At 46.7% G+C, this 14,929-nt stretch overlaps 1 protein-coding gene across 5 annotated transcripts in view; it reads left to right on the top strand.

Moving 5' to 3' along the window:
* The window catches only part of LOC144169567 (sodium/potassium/calcium exchanger Nckx30C-like), a 357,968-nt gene that overhangs the window by 56,790 nt on the left and 286,249 nt on the right, over positions 1 to 14,929 (top strand). Inside the window, exon 1 of one of the 5 annotated variants that reach the window (XM_077698800.1) lies at positions 12,179 to 12,329. The exons of the other annotated variants lie outside the window; for them this stretch is intronic. The gene's annotated coding sequence lies outside the window, so the exon portion shown is untranslated. Of the gene's footprint in view, positions 1 to 12,178; positions 12,330 to 14,929 lie in introns of those variants that run through there. 5 annotated transcript variants of the gene reach the window in all.

Genomic DNA, 14,929 nt, shown 5'->3' with positions numbered 1-14,929 from the left:
TTCTTCCGCCTTATCGCCTCTCTTCCGTCGCCAGTGAGCAGTGAAACCATCGACGCAACAATAGCGGGCACGGACTAACGAAGAGTTGAGGGCGGCTCCGTAGTTATTTTGGTCTATTGCAAAAGTGTGTTCGAAGTGACACGGTTTTTGACATCCGGCGGAGGGTCACGGTGACGGGCCGGCGCCATAGCAACGGCGACGGAAAGCCGACCCATTGATGCCCTCCTCTACGCCGCAGTACCATTGATCAGAATTCTATTTATAACTCCAGACATCCGGACCCTTCTGAACACCGTACGAAGAAGCTACTAATCCCTAATAATGGTAACTTCATGGAACTAGCATGTCACACAGGGGATGTAGCAGTGAAAAAGTGTCTGATAAGTATCGCGATGGCACGTCGTAATGCTCTCACATACAAAGTCCGTAAGCAGACTTAGGTACACCGATATTTTTTTTTGTCTTAAGCACGCGCTGTGAATACAAGGGGGGGGGGGGGGTGCGCCCTTCCGTTCACACTTAAAGTACAGTAATCTGGCGTCAACTAGATCTCAGATGTCTCTAACTATCGGTTAAGCCGAAACGTTTTCTCGCCATGCATTTACCTCCCATAGGCGCCATGCATTTGCGCCCCTTTGCCTCGAAACTTTTTCCAAGGGGACCTGGGATATCTCGAAATGTTGACAGAAAGGACGCAAGGCAAAGTCCGCTGCAGACAGCTGATAACTTCTTCGTTCGAACGCTTAGCTCCCACAACGGCCCAGACGCAGTCGTGAACGGAAAATTTACTCGTAGAACACGCTGTAACAAGCCGATGTCACCGTTACAGGAACGCTGTTCGACGCCTACATTGTTGAGATAGCTGTGGACGACGGAGTGATTACGCAGACGACGAGGAGCCTCCAGAAGTACCTACAGCAGCAGAAACAAGCAACATGATGCCTGCTTCGCAACAACGTTTCTACAGAACGTAGCGGTGGCGACCAGTAGTTGCTTCAATGCATTAATGAGCCCGAGAATGCTTTTCTGGGACAAGATACGAACGCGAAAAGGGCGAGCATCACGCAGTTGTTTCTTCCAAGCTTTTCCTTATTAGGAAAGCGCCCCTGAGCAGCGTAGCTTTTACTACCAGCACTAGCTGTTATTTCAGTGACGCGGACAACATTTCCGGCATTTCGCTAAAGTCGAAGCTCCGCTTATCTCGCTATTTTCAGCGGATTTTACGACTTCGAGTTAACGAGGGATTACTGTACTTGGGAGCCGTCTTCCGCCCGGCGCCGGCGTATTTTTCCTGCCATCCGACGCGGACGACACCAAATGTTCCGACTCGGGATGCATACATTGTTTTCCCGTTAATGATCAAAACTCGTGGAACCGGTAGATTCATCTTAGCGGCCAGATATATTACGATACGTTTTACGACGTTAAAATACAAGCTGCGGCCATTTCTAGGGCCATACTCTTTATGCGAAAGCTAGTGCATTCAAAGAATGGTTGGAACGACGGGACTTAATAAACGCTTTTACAACTCTACTCAGAACTTCAGCTTCATACCAGAAAGACGCGAAACACCGCATGGCTGTAGAATGTTTGGCGAACAAAAGGTGCCTAATTTGTTTAAGATACATGTACGTAAATTGCTTCTATTTTTAAGGACCGAGTTCTTCTCGACATCGGTGGCATCGCCACCGACATTACGCTTATATGCAACTATTTTAACACCCAACTTATGCACCCCGAAAACACTGCAAAGCGCCCTCCATACTGCTAAAGCTGAAAAAAAAATCAGAACCACGAAACACAACAACAAAATACTGGAATCAAGTCCTGTAGATGAAACACGGTTGGGCTGTTTGTTGAAGATGACCGTAATATGCGCATTCTTCACGACCTTGCTCTGTTCAAAACAGACGTGCATTAGCACCTTCATGGCCGTTCGACGAACCTCATTTTTTTTTTTTCTAGCGGGCGTAACCCTTTTATGGCCACGCTATTTCTGTTATAGCGAAAATTCTTCGGACCGCTTAATTATGTTTGAGAGCTTTGAAAGTGGAAGTATCGTGGCTTCTTGTGGGGATAGGTATACCAAATACTTATCTGTATACCTGCCACATCGTCTTTGTCCATTTCTCTATACTTTCGGCACTAAAAACTACGACGGGCTAACAGGCGTCACTGCGTGCCACAGCTTCCTGAGATCCAGAGCTTTCCACATCTGGTATCTACCTGCTCTACTCATGTCCAATCACGTTCAGCTCTCACACGATATGCAGTCAGCTACCGAAAAGCTAGGCTAACTCGGTCCTGTTATTACACCGCTGGCAACGTGCTCAACTATCGGGGGACACTCGAACTGTCGGGGGACACTCCGGAGACCTAAGTTAAATTCCCGTACCAACTCTAATGCGTCATTGGTTTATTGTTTACCGACGCGGCTATTTTCTGCAACCGACAACACCAAAACAACAACGCCGGTTATCCGCTTTCGAAAAAAAAAAGAAACAGCTTCCCCGTCCTCGATACGCTACAAGTCAGTTAACCGCACCAAAAAGTGAGACTAACGCGGCGAAGTATCACAAATAATGCAGTAGCCCAAAACGCGCGGCGATAACTAATAACCGGCTAACGAAAGAGGAAGAAAGAAGAAAGTTAGACGGGGTAATAGAGAGATGGACGCCCGAAGAAAGTTAGGAGGCAATCAGGGCAGTCGCACGAAGCGAGAGCGCGAGCGGGCGGTTGCTCCGTGGCGCTTATCTTCCTTGCTTCCTGCCCGAGCGCAGACATCGCCCATTGTTCCTGGCATGCGAACGCGCCGTTTAGCCCTGCGAGAACCCTTTGTTTCCGACACTGGCACTTGGTGGTGGCGGGCCTGTACGGGCGCCCGCAGTTCCCGTACCTCGCGCACTGCCGGCCGATTCGACCCGCCAAACTGCTGCCGCTCCTCCACCCAGCCCCCCTTTTCTCTTTTTCTCTCTTTTTCTGCGGGGTCCGGAGGAAGAATCATTAGGAGTTGCAGGCGGCGGTACTGTTCTTTCTATATGCGCCTTCTTTTCTCCTTTTCATCATTATTAATACAGCGCGGAGTCGAACGGGTGACTTTTGCGCGCCGGTGGCCCAGAAAGGGTCGGAACCCCGCCCTCCCGCCGCGCCAGCTCCCGGCTCCTTCTATACACGGCGCGGCCTCTGCGCAAGTCTTCGAAGGCGCAAGCGCCAGAAGAGCAAGTTAGTCAATGCGCCCAGTCCAGAAAAAGCCTTCATTGTCCTGAAGTTATTAAAGACGACTCGGCATTCAAGGGTCGGCGCAAAAGCGTTCTGATCGCAGCGGTTGCAGTCCTATAAGCCCCGCTGGGAAGTGTTGTATTCCAGAAAGGTCATCAGAGAAGTCTCTTTTGTTCCGCCCCGCGACTTGAACTTCGGCACCCGGAACTCGGCATTCGAATCAGATCTTGAGAACGTTAGGGAAGTTGTTCGCTGCAAAAGAATCCCAGAAAATGTCGCCATCGGAGATCTCGAGTGACCATCGTGCGAGCGCACTCGGAGAGCGGACTGGCTCTTATTCTTCCCACGGCGCATTTGTTCTACCGCACATGAATAGCCTACTAGCCTATTTCACCCGTGGTTCTTATTGCGAAATCATTAAACGCCCCATTACGGAAAATGCGATGCCGACATGACCGAGTGAAGAATCCAAAAGTGACCGACCGACGGCACAAGGAGGATAAAAGTAAGAAACGATAATTGCGTGACTTCCCGTACGGGATTCGAACCCGGGGTCTACTAAATGCAAGCCTTGCACGCATTATCTACACCCCGGCAATCCTTGTGGCTAAGTAACACGTAAAATTATGCTGATTCCTCTGTCCTAGGAATCTGTAAAGGACGAAAGTGAAATGAACATTTTCGTGTTAAAATATAAAATTCGAAAACGAACAGCCCCAGTTATAACGTACTCTTTAGTACTAAAGATTGCTCCCCGCAAGAAGACCCTGTGTGCAACGGTGCACCATATACAGGCCGCTTGCTTCGTTGTACTGGCGTCATTTTCATGACGGATATGACGTCAGTGCAATCTGTGTATCCCGGAATAAAACACTTTCGTGTGAAAAACCTGTGATGCTTGCCTGTGAACGCATCGCGGTCTTTGACTTAGGAATAAGTGTTGGAGGCATGTGCTGAGGACCCCACTGCTAGAGCATTTTGTACGTGGTAATGTCTATCTAGAGACCTGAACTTAACGCACAAAAAATGAACGTGTTAGGTGCTTAAAAGTGCCATTTAGGCGAATATAAATACGGTCGTCTAGGCACATATATATGCCCAATTCGTATTTACTTCCGCAGCGTACGACAAAACGTAGACTTCCAGTAAAAACAGCGGACTAGTCTGCTGCCGTGGGAAAATGGTTTATTCTGTTGGTAAAAATAGGCCCCACAAGAGTTGCTATTCTAACAGATTTACGCGAAATGCAGGGTGATTCGACAACAAACGAAAGGCTTAAAAGCCATGACAAGCCAGACTCATCTCAATAATTTTCTGTTTGAAACTGTCTCCTTTCAGTTCATAATTCTCTGCAAAAAAAAAAGGAAAAAAAACAACGATAAACGTCCACTCAAGTTGGGGTAGCGTGCTTGCAGTTCGGGGTGCTCCATGATCTGATTTCATTAGGGATATCGGAATGTTTGCTGCTGATCACTTTGGGGAGCTCGTGTAGCACAGGGAATCCAGAAATGATATGTCAGGCAGGAATGGCTCGCCAAGCAACCGGTCGTCCAACGGGGATGGCGGTGGACCTGTCTCTGACCTTGGAAGTGACTTCAGATATCTTGGCCACAGTGGCGCCCAAGCTGCACAAATGCTTTCTGCTAAGAGTGTGAAACAAGCACACGAATGCGCCAAGCCGTGTTCAAGCGTGGTGTAAATAATTTCGGGCTGCAACGCTTTTGTCGTCTTCAAAGCTGTTGGTGCCACCCGCGAGTGTTTTTGTAGTAGCTTTTCGCCCTTAGCCGAGTTTTTTTAAACGTGAACAGCGGGCTCTGGTGGAAGAGGCGCAATGGGTAGCTGCTTCTTGAAGACACAACTGCAGACCCAACAAAGATCTTTCTGGAGGTATTTATTCGTTGACAGAGTGGAACGACCTCCTCAGCTCTTCACAGCACCGATGAATCATCCCATAGATAGTGCGGGGAAGTGCTCTAATTACGTAAAGTTACTGAGCTATTCTGTTCTGCAGAAGCAGGTGACTAGCGAAGCTGCGGGAATCACACCATTCATTATCTATATGCACCGATTATCAATATTAGACATCACGCAAGATTCTTTGCATCTAATTCCCTTCTTGCTACGTTTCCAAACTCCCTCGAAGGTTACTCGACACGGCAAATAACGGCTACTACGACGAGAGTACTTCAAAAGTACCGAGAGGCTCATTCCCATAACCTCCGTTTCTCGTTCCTTCTTCGTCCTACTCTGTGCTGCATCGTGCCGTCGGGCTACCGTCATTAAATAAGCTATACCCTTAAGCCCTTATTTAGTGACGCTACGTCCGACGGTGTTCCCGTTATTAGAGGACAACTGTGTACGTGTTCGTGCCGTCACCTTAAAATTTCGTGTGTCAGATTTGCACGTGGTGTTCCCTTGGAAGCGTTATTGACCTTGAGTGGCAAGTGCGCGGCTGTATTCCGTTCAATTTTTTCTTTGCTTGTTTTTTATTTCGTTAGCAATGGATAGGGCACATCTGCAAAAGTTTTCGCCGTTGGTACGCGGAAACAGCGCGTCAGAAGGACATAGAACAAAACAGCTCGTGTGGACAGGGGTGAAGACGGTGAGCTTGGCTGCGGTGTTGCTGCATACGGGCCTCTGGTGGCTGGGCCGCTGTGGTTTGGTCGAGGCGGCGGCTACTCGAGCACGGTTTGCGTTTCTCGGCGTGTTCAGCATGGCTCGCGCATGTTTCTCAAAAACGGCGTGCGACAAACATCCAGTTGCGGGCTTTTGAAACGGGAACATTCCTTGCAGATTATCGACTCGAAAAACAAGAAGGCATATATAACACAGAAAAGGTATGTTTAGGCCCTACAAAGCCCATAGAGGCTCATATAGTCAAAAGAGGTACTAGTAGGTACAATAAACTGTAGTTTATTGGTAGTTTATTCAAGGGAAAACTAGGCGTTTTGCCTAAACTTCCGGACTCTAGTAATCACAAAAGTAGCAACGTACGTTTAGGCTAATAGCGTGTATGGAGGGACAAAAACGGCAGTTGGCCAAGCCTCCCAGCAAAGTAAAAGAAATAACAAGAAAACAGCGCAATGGGAAGAGGTTCAAGACAATGGTAAGGACCGGACACATTCGCACCACTGGACATGTTTTCTGCATGCATGTGCTGTCCCTACTGTGATGGACTCTGTCTCGCTTACTCAGTGGCAGCTGCGAAATGTGGTCGACCACGAAAATAAGCTTCTGACGAAGATGCAGGGAAACACAAAAATGCCACACGGCAAGCAAAGAAGCACGCACTCGATGCAGTCAAAACCACTATCAGCTGACAGCACTGTAACCGTTACGACGCTACGATTACACACCAGAAATACCCGTGGGATGAATACGACACTGTCACAGTAGAGGAATGACGTAATTATGCCATGCCTGTCATTAGGCATTGAGGATGGTGTAGCAGAAATAAAATGTAATGATTTCGTATCCCCAAACCACCAATTTAGGTGTAAATCAACTTTTTCTTAGTGGTCGTAAGTAGCAGTGGTACAGCTGTCAGCACAGAAACTTATCTCTGGGCACTTGAATGCTTAGATATTTTTTGTTATAAAGAAGGGGAAACCTGATATCGAGGAAGCAGTGGAAACCTATCTTGGGTCTTTTTACTCTGTGGTGGTTGAATTCTGGGAAATACTTTTTATTCACGCCTTCGTTGGGAAAAAGTGTGGTCCACGCATAACATGTTCGCAGGCCTATAGGCGTCTTGAGCACACGTTGAAGGGTGAGTGAGTGAGCGAGCGAGAGAGTGAGTGAGTGAGTGAGTGAGTGAGTGAGTGAGTGAGTGAGTGAGTGAGTGAGTGAGTGAGTGAGTGAGTGAGTGAGTGAGTGAGTGAGTGAGTGAGTGAGTGAGTGAGTGAGTGAGTGAGTGAGTGAGTGAGTGAGTGAGTGAGTGAGTGAGTGAGTGAGTGTAAGCTGAATTCACATGTTCAGTTACTTGAGACGTTAGAGTTTTGAGTAATACGGTTCCGTGCGCGACGATTTTCAGGAAATTTAAATGACCGAAAAAAAAATCAGCATTTCAAAGCACTAGTAAACACTGTGATTTTGGGCGTCACCTCGAAACTCGTCTCCAGTTTCCGCCTCGAGCCCCCATTCTCCAATCCGCGCGACAGAAAAGGCCGAACCGCCCAGACTTCACAAAACCCGGAACTAGATTAGACGCGTCGAAACAGCGTCGCAGTATGATGTACATGCGTATTTTTAAGGAAGGGAGACGGCGGGGGTCCCATCAACACACGTTGCTCGCTCGATATGGAAAAACGTCCACAGCTGCTGCTATAATCGTTCAGTTCTGCTGTCCCGAAGAGCAAACGAAAGAGAACACAACGTTCCGTGCCACGTAGAAATAAAGTACACATATCACCCGCAGACGAATACCCGCCGGAGCGGCGATTGAAACGCGCGCAACCTATTTGCCGTTCTTACTCGCCCATCCATCTTGATGTCGTCTCGGCTACTCTGCAGCCCCTACTCCCGAGAAATAGTTCCTGCTGCTTCAATGATCCGCTTAGGGCGGCATCCAGAGAAGAAATTCGATCATCCGATCAAGCCGCCAGAAATGAGACAGGCTGTGGACTTGAAGCCGCTCAAAAACAATCAAACGCCGAGACCGTTCGTCCTGCTTCTTGAAACTACGCGGCAACATTTCTCTCGGCGTTTCTTTTTCTTTTTTTTTCAGATCTAGGGGACAAAACAGGACATTCACAGCAGCGACGATCCATCAGACGTAGAGTTTCTAATACTGAGGCGTCCCTCTCTTTCGAAAAATTCGGGGGATTGGTACATCAATCTGCCAGGCTGTGCCGTCAGAGGGCTGCACTGTTTGGAGCGCTGTCGGGAGGGTTTCGCAGGTAAAGACTCTCGATGATGCCCTTATAAACTCGGGTACAACGGAGACGAGCCTTGGAGTCCACTTTATGTGGCACCGCTGTGCAATCGAGTTGTACAGGTACCACATCTATACTTGTTTGTATGAACGATTTTCTTCTTGGTTGTTTCTTACGCGCTTGTATTTCCGACAAAAATTGACGCAAACTTGTCAGTCCAGAGAAGATTCTATTCTCATGTCATAAATTCCTTGATTTATTTTTCTTGTCATCGTTTTCTTCTGCTGTCGCATCTTACAAATGAAAAAAAAAAGCTACTTTGAGTGTCACCGATTAGCTTCATTTTTTCGAGCGAAGTTTATTGGCTGACTTGCGCCGTCGGTGGCGGAGTGCGCCGACACGTCTTGCGGCAAATCCATCTTTTCCCTAAGTGCCTTAATGAAGATGACGACGACGATGATGGTCAGGATGATGCCCTTGAACTGTTTGGTATGTACCCACTCGAAGGGATTGGCAAGGATTGAAGTGTTGACTGGGCTCCTATTGGAGATTACAGATTGAAATATAGATTAAAACCTTCCCGGAATTCCTCTTCTCGGGCGCTCGCCGTTCGCAGCTGGCGCTGGCGCATGCGCACTCGTGTCGCCCTATATCATGCCACAATGGGAGCCAACCAACGTCGTCGCTCGCATACCGCCATATCGCAGGTGCGGTCGCCCGCTCTCGTCGGGCAGTTCGCCTTCTAGCGAGGCATGGGTAGGCCGCGCGGTGTTCGCCCCGCTCAAATCCGGGCAGCCATTGAAGAACATAAAAATGTCCCGATGAAGAATGATATATAACAACGTATATCAAACATTTGTGTTCGGGTAAAGCCCAGCGAAATGAAACAATTTCATTTCGGCTGATAGAGGGTTTTAAGTTTCATATTGGTCATTGCGTTTTGGTCTTGGCACAAGTGTTGTCGTTTTCGTTTTACGGTCATTGCATTTCGATTTTGGCGGTTTTCTTTTTCACCGAAATCAAGCTATGCAGGCACCTCTGTTTCCGGAAGGGAGGCGTTATAATTTTTTAAACATTCTGGTATTGACTTCTCACTGTCTGCTAAAGGGGAAAAGTGTACCCGTTAACGTCTGCCGTCCTATACCATGTCGCAGAACATAGCTGATCGCGTGCATAGGTTTTCATATAGTGTCACGTTTCGATTTTCCTCGTCTAATTTCAATGCATATATGTCGCTTTTTTATAAATTAAGCGTAAACTCCAATGAAGCTTGTATATATGTATCTAAATAAAGTTTTCGTTTTTAAAATAAAATTCGGGAGCCATCCTGTTCTACAGGAGTAGATGACCAGCAAAGTTGTTAGGTGTCGAGCTGCTAGTTCTATAACTTCCATATGAGTTATCGAACTAGCAGATCTTCCCTATTTAAATGAGAATTAATTTCGAATTCCTTCCAAGGAGGGAATGAGTATGTGTATTTATTTGATCAACGTAGTAAGTCACCATACATAACTCAATATAATCATCCACCAATACAGCTTCGCTGGTCTTTCATCCTAACAGTAGGGAAGAGGTAGAATTGTTTTTTTTTTGCGTGCACGAAAACGCTTTGCGGCAAATTAACTTTATCGCGAATGATAAGCAGAAAACGGCAGCATGTGTCTTTCTTAGGGATGACCCGCGTCAACGCTGAAGATAAGTAAAACTTGCTCTTACCTTTCACCTAAATTCTTTGTAACCTATAGCTCGTGTGCCAAAAAAATCGCCGGTCATCGACCTTTTAACGCGAAACTGTTTTATTCCGGGATACACACATTTCACTGACGTCATATCCGTCACGGAAATGACGCCAGTACAACGAAGCAAGTGCCCTGTAAAGGGTGCACCCCTGCACACAGGGTCTTCTTGCGGCGAAGCAACCATTAGTACTAAAGAGTACGTTATACTTGGGGTTGTTCGTTTTCGGGTTTGGTATTTTAACAAGTGTTTTATGCCGGGATACACCAAGATTTCACTGACGTCATATCCTTCAAGGAAATGACTCCAGTACGCCTTTCCCGAAGTTACCCGTCAGCATGGCATCGTTCACCAAGCACAGCCACAAGACAGCCGCCGACCCGCAAGTCATTCTCAGCAGCAAAAAATTTCTGCACATTTCACTTTCGTGTTTCACTGATTCCTATGACAGAGGAATAAACCACAGTTTTTTTTAACACTAGCAATGAGGCGCATATTTTTACTAGACTGTTGCTTCGTAACGATCACTAAACGTTATTTGAAACATCAAATACCATGCAAATGATAGAACTGGCTGTGCTAATTAACTGAACCTTTTTGTAAAGTTTAATACCAGCACAGCAATTTCCGCTGCATCCGAGATTCGAAATACACCCTTTGAGAAAGAAAACACGAACAGACATAACAGGAAAGCAAAGCGAAGAAAGGCAAAGCAACCGTACCTAACCTTCCACGTTGAACGAATTTTAAGTATTACCCTGGAGGGATTTAGAAATTCAGTTTTAATTGCAGCGGAAGCTTCCCTTTTAAATCAAAGGGTTTATGATGTAAGAAAGAAAGGGAAACCCTTTACACCATCGTTCTTCCACAAAGCGGCGACAAATACCTGGTTTCCACTCGGGCCATACGTTCTAGCGTTGTGGGTGGCGGCGATTCATTCAGCGGTGATTATTGTAGCCTTACCGCGTTGTGCGGTGTGGTTTAATCGACGCTGCAGAGCCCGCGGGTGCGTGGTGCGCCAGCGATACGCAACCGGCGCCCAAAACCTCCGTTCGCCGCACTCTCTCTGCGCACTCATTAGCGGTGTTGCGGAAACGTCGCGTTAATGGGCGCCAACTCGAACGGCATGAATGCGTTGCTGCAAAAACGCCACTGTTGGCCTGACGCGGACCATTTGGCCGGTGGCGCTCTGCCTAATTATGAAAACGCGCGTCATGGATACGCGCTGAACCGTCATCACATATATATATATATATATATATATATATATATATATATATATATATATATATATATATATATATATATATATATATATATATATATATATATATATATATATATATATATATATATATATATATATATATATATATATATATATATATATATATATATAGAGGAGAGAGTGCGGGAATATATACACACCAACACACACACACACACACACACACACACACACACACACACACACACACACACACACACACACACTCGCGCACCTTTGCTCGCCGATTCAAATTTGCTGACCCCGGGAGAGCTGAATGGCCTTTAAACATTTGTGGACGCATGTTCTGTGGCGTTGAGCTCGACGGAGCTCCCAACGTGGACCATTTGCAGCGCATTTATTGGCCTGGCGAATGGGCGACGTCCTCGCGCGAGCAACGAGTGAATTACGCCGTGTACGAGTGTTTTCGAGCCCACGCGTTCGCATTTTTACTTGTTAGCTGTTTATCACCTTTAGTGTAAAACGACGGCTTTACGTCTGCTCTCGGATTTTTTGAGTATCAGGAGTGAGTGGGGAGGATACACACTGAAACAACACCAGCTATTAGGTTTTAAGACCTGCTATATAACACGCCCCATTCGGAGGTGTAATGGTCACGAGCTCTGTACGACATCCGTAAGCGCAAAATAGTAGAGGTACATAGCCTTTCTGTGCTACCAAGGCTGCTTTTAAGCTGGTTGCTAGTGAATGAAACCAGAACCGGGTAACGCCACGTCGGGTTCCTTTCAGATAATAGCACGTCACTTCGTACTGCGTCTAATCCGTGTGCAGAGGACCTTTCATTTTACCTGAATGTGCAGAGCAAGCTCCTCAGAATAAAACCTTTTTTTGCAAGTTACTTTCTTGCCCGCATAAAAGCCTGGCGACAACTACTTTGTACTCGTAAAATAGGCGTTCGCACTAAAGCGCTAGCGCGCAACTTTTTCTCAGGGAGCTCGCGAACGAGCATCTGCTCATGACAGGAACACAGTAAAGCCGGGTCGCATGACCAAGAAATTGCCCTATACTTCTTCTGCTTCTCCATTGTCCATTCTTCTGGAATCCGACACTTATTTCTCGCTATGAAACTCGTCGCTTTGTTATACAGCTTTGCTTTCACATTTCCAGACGCCTATACGGCTGACATCGCTGTAAAGGGACCGAGAGCATTGTCTGACGCGCCAGTCATTCGTGGACCTATACCGTGGACGTACGTCTGAGGGGAGAAGAGGGTATGAGAATTTTTTTTTTACCTTGACGCATGCCTCATGATCATTTTGCCTTAAGGAAGACTTCGCTGTTTTTCTTCGTATTATTTAACGGGTGTGCTTGTCTTATCCCTGTACATTAGACAAGGCAGTTATCTGAAATCAGCGTTTAGCCTTCAGAATAGCCTGACATCCCCAGCTTTCCCGCTCAAAAAGCCGACCTCTCAGGAACCTAGTAAGACCATAACAGAAACGTGATATTTCGCTCAGAGCAAAGAGTTTAAACACTGTACAATAGGTTACACAACTATAAAACGTTTTTAGGGTTATTCGTTGTCCAATGTTACCGGTCATACATTTCACTTAGATAGTTTCGATTTCTTTTGAAACTGCCAGAGAGTTGTTCAAATCTGGACAGTATGCACACAGCCAGCTTCTGCATTCAACATTAGCTGTCAAAATTCAGCCTGAATCGTCAGTTAAGCTGAATAACCCCCGAGTAATCGTTCCTGGGAGAACTGCGATGAGCAGGAAAGCTGCAGCTGCTTTTAAGTTTTCATAACGTTAAGGAACATTATTGGGGCCTAAATACTCTCGATGGATACCCGGCAATCGCCTGAACGTACAATATAGAAGCTTTTATTCACCTTAGCGTCAGTTGATATCTTAGATAGCTTCTACACTGACACGTACATTTCATGCTAAGTCGCTTCTCGTGTGCATACTGCTTCACGCGAAGTCTAAGCGTGGACAAAAATTGCGTCAATGGCGTTGATTCCTGCTCTGTCGTCGGAAGGTATAGCGGGTGGGCCTCGGGCATGAAAGAGAGCCAGTTTGGTTTCCCGGGCGCTGCTGATCGACCGCCAGAAAATGTCAATAATAATGCATGCATACGACGACAATCAACCACTTCGGCAAACAAACGGTGACATTCAACGTATCTTTAGACGCCGTAATATTGATTCTACGGGGATCTAAGAACCGCGAAGAAGCGGTCGCGTAGAAAACAAAGTAAACGTCAATGATGCAGAATGAGGACATTGCTGATATTCACAAGCAACTGGATGATCCCAATTTATATCGAGTGAATCGGGCCGGCCGCGTAGTGTTTGCCGCTTTTCAAATACGTTGTCGCTACGAAATATTGGTTCGCGCAATTGTGCGTCGACGGGGACAGAGAAAGCATTCGGAACGTAAGCGCGCGCCAGACGCTCAGCAATTGTCAGTAAAGTAAACGGGCCCGTGAGTAGTGAGCGAGCGCGTTCCGAGCGAGCGCTTTCGACTGAGAAGAAGCTTGTGTATACGCTGTCTTGTACAGCAGACGTGGTAGAGCGAACATTTGATGCGAATGATACTGACTAGCTGTGTGCTTTTTACAGCGGAGCTGTTACTGCGTGAGTCGACCAAGAAGGTTGTATAAAACCTTCTTGGCGTCGACAAAATGTAATATTGCGGAAAAGACGGCTTTCTGGTGAATTCTTTGTGGCGCGCATTCTAATGCAGATATATTGAAAAAAAAATCTCACTGATATTGGCAACTAGGATGAATCTATCATTACTATTAGTTTAATTTATTTGTCATGATTAGCTATGGCAGGCAGTACGGTGATATGGGGATATCTATTATCGCAGGCGCCCGGTCGCCTAACCACCCTTGAGGTGAAATTTCGAGCCGTCGCCAAGAAAGTCTTCCCCTGATTGTAGATTTTGCTTGAATCTGAAGATCTTCGAGATTGCAAAGTTTTCTTCCCTATTTCTGTATTGAAATGTGGCTGCCATGACCTCGTGTTTGAAGCTTGTACTCCGACGGTCCGCGTTTCGCCCGCGTTTAACCTATTCTTTTATCTCCCGGAGGTCTTCAGAGCGAATATTTTCTGCACACAATAATAACACGCACCACGTGTCTTACAACTGTTGTCCGTAACAGCACATGAAAAATGAAGTGCAAATGGGCATAATTTCTCCGTAACCACCAGAAATATCTATCACACACTCACTCGCTCAAAACAAAAAATTTAGCGTCCTTCCGCTACTGTGCAAATGGAAGACCAGCGAAGCTGTATTGGTATTTGTGTTATGTATGGTGACTTACTATATTGACAGAATTATACCCGCCGCGGTGGCTCAGTGGCTAAGGCGTTGCGCTGCTGAGCACGAGGTCGCGGGTTCGATTCCCGGCCGCGGCGGCCGCTTTTCTGATGGAGGTGAAAAGCAAAAACGCCCGTGTGTACGAGATTTCGGCGCACGTTAAAGATCCCCAGGTGGTCAAAATTAATCCGGAGCCCTCCACTACGGCGCGCCTCATCGCCTGCGTTGCGTCGGCGCGTTAAACACCACAATCAATCTATATTGACAGAATTAGGGCATCGACATAACTTCCTTAGAATAAATTAACTCTAAATATATTCTTGTAATTTCTTGCGGGCTATTTTTCATAAAACAAGAGGTACAGCCGCTTTTTGTAACCCCACGAGGGAGTGTGGTTACAAAAAACGGCGGTACCTCTTGTACCCCATCCAATAGGCCTCCTCCTGTACCTTCTGCCCCGTTGCTGGGACGTTGTAACACCTGGTGTGGGAGCCAGGTGTTATAACCCCAACTCTTACCGCTAACTCCAACCCTAC

Source organism: Haemaphysalis longicornis, unplaced genomic scaffold (genome assembly GCF_048455015.1).
Source record: "Haemaphysalis longicornis isolate Haplotype H1 unplaced genomic scaffold, Haemaphysalis longicornis Haplotype H1 scaffold_2, whole genome shotgun sequence".
Lineage (NCBI taxonomy): Eukaryota > Metazoa > Arthropoda > Arachnida > Ixodida > Ixodidae > Haemaphysalis > Haemaphysalis longicornis.
This window is presented reverse-complemented; position numbering and strand designations above follow the sequence as displayed.